Source organism: Platalea leucorodia, assembly GCF_965183815.1.
Source record: "Platalea leucorodia genome assembly, chromosome: 11".
NCBI lineage: Eukaryota > Metazoa > Chordata > Aves > Pelecaniformes > Threskiornithidae > Platalea > Platalea leucorodia.
Genome location: NC_138833.1, coordinates 13,699,859 through 13,706,399, shown reverse-complemented (window position 1 = coordinate 13,706,399; position 6,541 = coordinate 13,699,859).

The window sequence follows — 6,541 nt, the reverse complement described above, 5'->3', positions numbered from 1 at the left end:
ATGATCATATTTGAAGTATTTTGGGGTTTAGAAAGAGAGTTTGGGCAGCCTGGGCAGGGCTTTGCCTCTCAACCACAGGTAGGGTGGAGGGCAGCAAATGCAGGATATCTCCTGCAGCTTTTTGCAGTGTAAGCACTTTGGGGTGGCTGTTGCAGATGCTTGGCTAATGGAGCATGAAGCTCCCTGAGCTTGCAACTTGCTTGTAGCCTCCAGAGACATTCCTGTCTCTAACCTTGGAGAAAACCTCCTCCTTACTCAACCACTCTTTCTACATGCTCCAATTCCTTCTGTGAGAGTGTGGAGGGTCTGACGTGTAAGAGAGCAGGTCACGGGAGTCAACATTTCCTAGAGAGATCTGGGAAAGTACTTTTCCCATGACCATCACATTGCTGTTGCACACAGCACAGCCTGCGCTGTTAAATTCTGCTCTGGTTGAACATCAACCCGTCCCTTGATCTCCTCTTTGGCAGCTCTCTCTCCTCTCTGCCTATAATAAAACTAATATAATGGTGGTGCTGGTGAAAGTGTCCCTTTGACCATGAAGTGTGGTGGGGCTGAGTTGAGCACCATGAGCAGGCGGCTGTTGATGATACAATCATCAACAGAAACTTGTTCATGCCTTTGAGCAAAGCGCTCCACTTACTTAGGCTCATTAGCAGTATAACCACAAGTTGCCCGCCCAGCCACCTCTGCCAGGGAAACCTCTTGCTCTTTCAAGATCTTATCAATAGCTGCTGTGTCGAAAATGAACCCAGGGGATGGGAGCAGGGAGCATGAGTCACAGCTGGCTGTCTCCTCCTGACAGGATGGAGAAAAATGCCTTCTCTTCCATACTGTAGGTGCCTGTTGCAGTATTGCTCTGCTCTCAGCTTCAAGCATGTCCTTACTGAGCCGGCTCATCTCAGCCAAAACCTCCTTGGCTTCTCGGAGGGTCAGCCTTGCCTGGGTGGGAGCGTGGCTGCAGCTTGCCAGGCTCCAGATGCTGCTGCTTCTCCTGCAGAAATTGCAGCAGCACCTTGGTGCGCTGGAGAGGGCTGTTCATGGCCCTCAAGTGAAGCTGTTGGATGGTGCTAGGGGGCTGCTCCTGGGACACTTGCCCTGACTGCTGGCTGGTGCTCAGGCTGTGATCTGGGGGAATACGTTGCATGTAACGGGGAAATCTCCTGGTCCCTCGAGGCGGAGGGCAGCCTGTCCCAGGAGGTCTGCTCCAGTATTATGCAATTGCATCTGCTGAGCCTTGCCTGTAGGGCGGGAGGCATTCATGGACATCAGCTACTTCAGGCATTTGTCAGAGGTGTTCCCTATATAAAACCATAAGCAAATGGGTGATGAAAAGACCAGAGGGTTCCCCTCGCTGCCTAATTCTTCCTGGGACACTATTTCTCCAGTAAAACCTACCCAAGTCCTGGGCAAGGAATGGCAGAGAAGAGCTTTGCAGTCATTGGTAGTGGGGCCCTCCATGCCTGTTTCTGGTGCCTTTGTAGTCCCTAATCCATCTTCCACGCACATTCCTGCAGAGAACGCACTCATGCCTTGCTGCCCACAGGAACAAGCTTGCTTGGAAGCTCCTGGTGGGGATAACTATTTCTGCTATGTGGCCCCTGACATGTCTTCCCGCTGCCTGGATCTGTCTGATTGCTGTAGCACATGAATTTGTCCTCTTATCACTGCTCGCACATTGCTTCAGGGTGTTTGTGTACATTGCTTTTTAATTTACTGGCCTCTGCTCATGGGACTCAGCCCCTCAAAGAGACACCAAGCATTAGACCCTGATGACCAGAAACTCTGGCTGCAGCAGCAAGGTTTAATGTTGTTTTACTTGTATCTTGCCCAGCAGCTTAAGCCATTATATGTTATTAATAGGTTAATATTTAAAAGGAATTTATCCCTTTAAATCAGGGATCTGCTGTATTTCCAGTGAAATGCATCCTAGCCCAGAAATCTTTTACAGCTGGACAAGAAATGTATAATCCATTTTCATCTCTAACATACTCTGTCCCTGCTGAGTCATTTCTTTAATTCCCAGAGCAGTTAAGTATGAATCTACCATGAGTTACTGAGTCTGCCCCAGTCCCTGCACTGCAGCGCTTGCCCAGAGAAAATACATGGCTCCTGGTAAGATGGTGGGAAATTTCCTCTCTTTTATCAGTAGCATTATAAACCTGTTGTGGAAAGAATGTAAGCTGGTCAAAATAGTGTGGTACAGTGAAAAACAATGGGTTTGTGGTTGAGGAGGAGGCAGAATCAAGAGTGTACAGGATGACACAACCTCCCTGTTCCTCCTCTTGGCAGGAGGAAGAGGATTCCTCATCCCTAACCGAAACCACACTCATCTCCCTCTGACCAGCACTTCTTATGAGCAGCTACAAGCCCGGGCTGGGATTCAGAGCAGCAGAAAGGATGGATCTCTTCCCAGTTTTCCAGACAGCACTGCTGCCTGTTATCAGTAAAAGGAGATCCTCCGTCAGCCGGGAGATGGAGGTGTATGCACAGGCCTCAACAAACAGCAGTAATATATCTGATGCTGTTGGCTGAAGATAAGAGCCACGAGCTTCTCAGCCCATGGGCAAGACTTGGCAGCATGCTGGAAAGTATTTTTGAGTGCAAAGATGCCCCTGGTAGTGCCGCTGCCCAAAGCAGGGGACTTCTTCTTTGCTTTAATGGGTCCCAGTTCACTCCAGTGTAACAGCAGTTTGGCAAAATGCCTGCAGACAGACCAGCAGTGGCACAGGTTTACTTGTGCATAACCAGTGAAAGGTGCTGCAGTCTGCGTGGAAACGGCTCATCAGCTCACAATCCGTAGCTGACAGTTATAAAAAGCTCTCCTCCTGAGCCACTTCACTTTGGGGGCAAACACACCCTCACAAAGCACAGAGGAGCAGGGCACGGAGCAGCCAAACCAACAGTAACCACTCCGAGCTTGTGCACAGGTCTCTGCCCACTCCGGGGCTGATTTGTAGGTTTGTGGGCATTGCTAACAGCAGCCGATGGCAAGAGCCGTAAGCGTCCTGCACCCTTACATGCCGCTGGGGTGAGTATGTCCACAGGTACAGCTGCAAGGGCATCTCAGCTCACTTTCTGTGCCCATCCTAGCTTCTCTGCCTTCCTCTTCCAGGCTAGGAGTTGTTTACAATAAAGTCTCTGTAACATTTGGTTTCAACTCTTGGTTCAACGTCACACAAAGACCATTTCCAGTACTCTCCCTGAGTTAGCAGATGTGAATTTGGTGTGGAAATGTGTTGCTCACAGTTAAAGAGAATTCATATGACTAATGATTAATGCTGCTATTTGAACAATTACCTCATTCAGCCAGCTTTTCTTCTCATTTTGCAAGAAAACATGCACGAAAAATGAGGACAATATCCTCTTTCCGTATTACTGTATATATGAATCACGTCTCTTCTAAAAAGAAGAAAATAAATTTATTTGAGAAAACAAATAACTGACAAGTTTCCACAGTGCTTGTGCACACATGTTGTACCCAACATTTATCCAGGACCACAGCCCCCCTGAAACCCGCACTGAGCCATTAGAGACCTGGTGCTTGAGCAAAACCCTCCTCATGGAGAGCGTGCATTGTTACATACATTGAAAAATCTAAAGTTTCAGGTGTAGATTATTTGAGCTGATAACTATGCACCCAATATCAAGTTTCCATAAGCAACTTCTAGACAAAAGCTCCCTTCAGCCAACTTGGTGATAAGGTTTCTTGCCTATATGTGCACGCACATAAGGGGACATTGTTTTAAGGTCGGCTTGAATAATTATGTCTCTTTTTGTGGAAAATATTCATTTATCAATGGAAAATCAAATACTAATTATTTAAGCAAAAAATTAAAATATTTATATTTACAGCCAGTATTTTGGTGTTCAGGGTTTCTTGTTTATGAACTATCAACATTTTCTGTAGTTACCAGAATATGTAGACAAAATACATTTCAACAAAACCCAATCTGGTATTCCAGAAAGGCAATGTAGCAAACTTGATGCCAATCTTTTCAGAAAGTCTCCAAAACTGATCCAAGGAACTGCTATCTGCAGAAATCTGACCTCTATAGAACAAAATTCACTTTGGGCTGTAGTAAACCACAGCCAGACGAGACAGATGCATACATACGGTGGTGAAGGGCCAACGCATATTTGCAGAGCAAAGTCGTGCCCCTGGAGTTCAAGAGGAGTTTTCCAATGGAGCCAGTGAGCACAAGGATACCAGTGATCTGGTTAAGGACCAGAAGGATGTCCTGCTACGGAGTGGCTGGGTGCTATTCAGGCGTAAGACATTAGATTTACTACTTGAAAGTGCCACACAAGAGGCACAACACCCAGGCTGGGCTCAAAATCAGGTATTTACCATTCAAGAAAGAAAGCCCAGTCTTCAGCGTCAATCAGAAAGGCATGTTAGGAATTGCCAGAAAAGGGGTTGAGATCAAAACAGAAAATATCTTTACGGTCCTGAGTGCTTGGCTTGTTCTTATCACTTGTGGTTCTGGCTGCCCAGTTCAAAGACTTAAAAAAAAAAAAAAAAATACTGAGGAGGGTAAAAAGGAGCATCTTGCATGAAAGGGGAACTAAACAGAGCTGGGCTCTTAACTCTGGGAAAGACAGGACTGAGGAAGAAGCAGGTAATAGATGTATAACAAAATTGTGAATGCTATGGAGAAGGAAGGTGTCATGAATGGGTGATTTAGATCACTTAAGGAATCACCAACAAAGGTATCAGCAAAAGTGGTTTTAATATGATGTTGTAAAAGTGCAACTTAACAAAGTTTAATGGCAAGGCTCACTCTATTAATTACAGCATGGAAGAATCATACAGAGGAAAATTGGGTTACACTTGTGTCAGAATGATTCACAGAGAGACTGGAGATGCAAAGAGTAAGGAAGACCCTCCCGGTGAGTCACGAGGTTCAGAGTAGACCCCCTTGCTTTCTAAACTCCTCATGTTGCTTAGGTGTGGCTAGGTATAATCTTAGTCTCAGACTTGGTCAACGGTTTATGTCTAAGAGATTGTACATGCAAAATTTAGACAATGTTTCATTAGCATCACTTCAGCATGCAACCAAAGTTACCCTACTACAAGGTTATGCATGATATTGGTTGATTACCAAACATCTGTCATTGGTAAAAGGTCTCTCTGCCTCAAGGAGCAACCTTGAGAGGTGTTCCAGCTCAAGGGGAGATCACCACCACACAGCCATGCTGCCTAGCAGGGAGAGCTCGAAGAAGGCTCACTTTGGCTGTCATATTTATGGAATAAAGTGGTTGGCTTGCAGTCAGATTACACACCATAGAAAAGGTCTGCAGGAGACTCCTTGTACCTACAATTTTCTTTGTTCCTTGATAAATGAGTCTTGGAAAAGCCACGCGCTATTCACGTGTTAATCGCATGATCGGTGTTCCAAGCTCATGTGCATCGATACTGACTGTGTCGCTCTGCTCCTTTGTGGATTTTCAGAGAACAGACTGAAACACGAGGAGCTCACGGCCTGGCTACGGCTCAGGCCTTTACCTCTTCCGAGCCTGCACCAAACCACCACCAGTCTGGTCCAGGGGTCGAGCGCACCCGTCATGCTCCACCCTGTGCCTACAGTCAATCCACTTTATCGACTCATACAGTGGCAGTACGGTCACCTCTTGCCTCTATGTTATAAATATGTGGCGTGTTGTAGATCAGTGGTAAGAGTCCAATTATCTTAAAGTGTTGTAATTAATGTTAGTTATATACCAGGTTACATACAGAATCAATTGATTGTATGTTTTACATGCTGGACTGATGTGATTTGTTTAATTTTTTGCCAAATTCTGATCTACAGAATGATTATAAGCAGTAAACACAATAAGGTCAAAATCAACAAAACTACAATTGGGTGTAGCATCAAAAATCCCAGTTGCTGTCGGGGACCATCCAAAAAGAGTTTCCCACCAGTGATGTTTTCCATCTTTCTTCACTCTTTCCAGGACATGGTGTATCTCCTCTGCATCGTGATGGACAGTAATTAGGGGGTTTTGTCCGCTGTTCTGAATTTGTTTTAGGAATTGACTCAGGTCAGTGTGCTGCAACAGTTTTCTCACCAATGTGAGATTCATTCCAATGGGGGTAGGCAATGAATCTTGATACGATGCATAGTCAGATTGTAACAATTGGCGAGTTGTGACAGGAGCTGAATAGTTGAAGTCTCATCCTATGATTTTGGTAAAATTACAAATACAGATACTTGAGTGATTGTATATATCTACAGTGGTATCATCTATAAATACAGAATCACAAAGGGTTCTCATACAAACACATCCATTTCCAACGTATACCGGTACAGTTTCAGGGGGTTCATCAGGATGTATTTCAAAATGACAAACATTTTGTTCAGTGTCAAGACAAACGTCTTGGGCCTTAAGGGTATTACTTCCACAAATAAATCCCTGTTGTTCCCGTACAACACATGCACCAACACCAATAGTTTGCCATTTGTTCCCATTTTGCTGGGCCCATACTCTGTGTTCTGATGGACACAGGGCAGTTCCATCGTGATTGAATCCCAGTGCA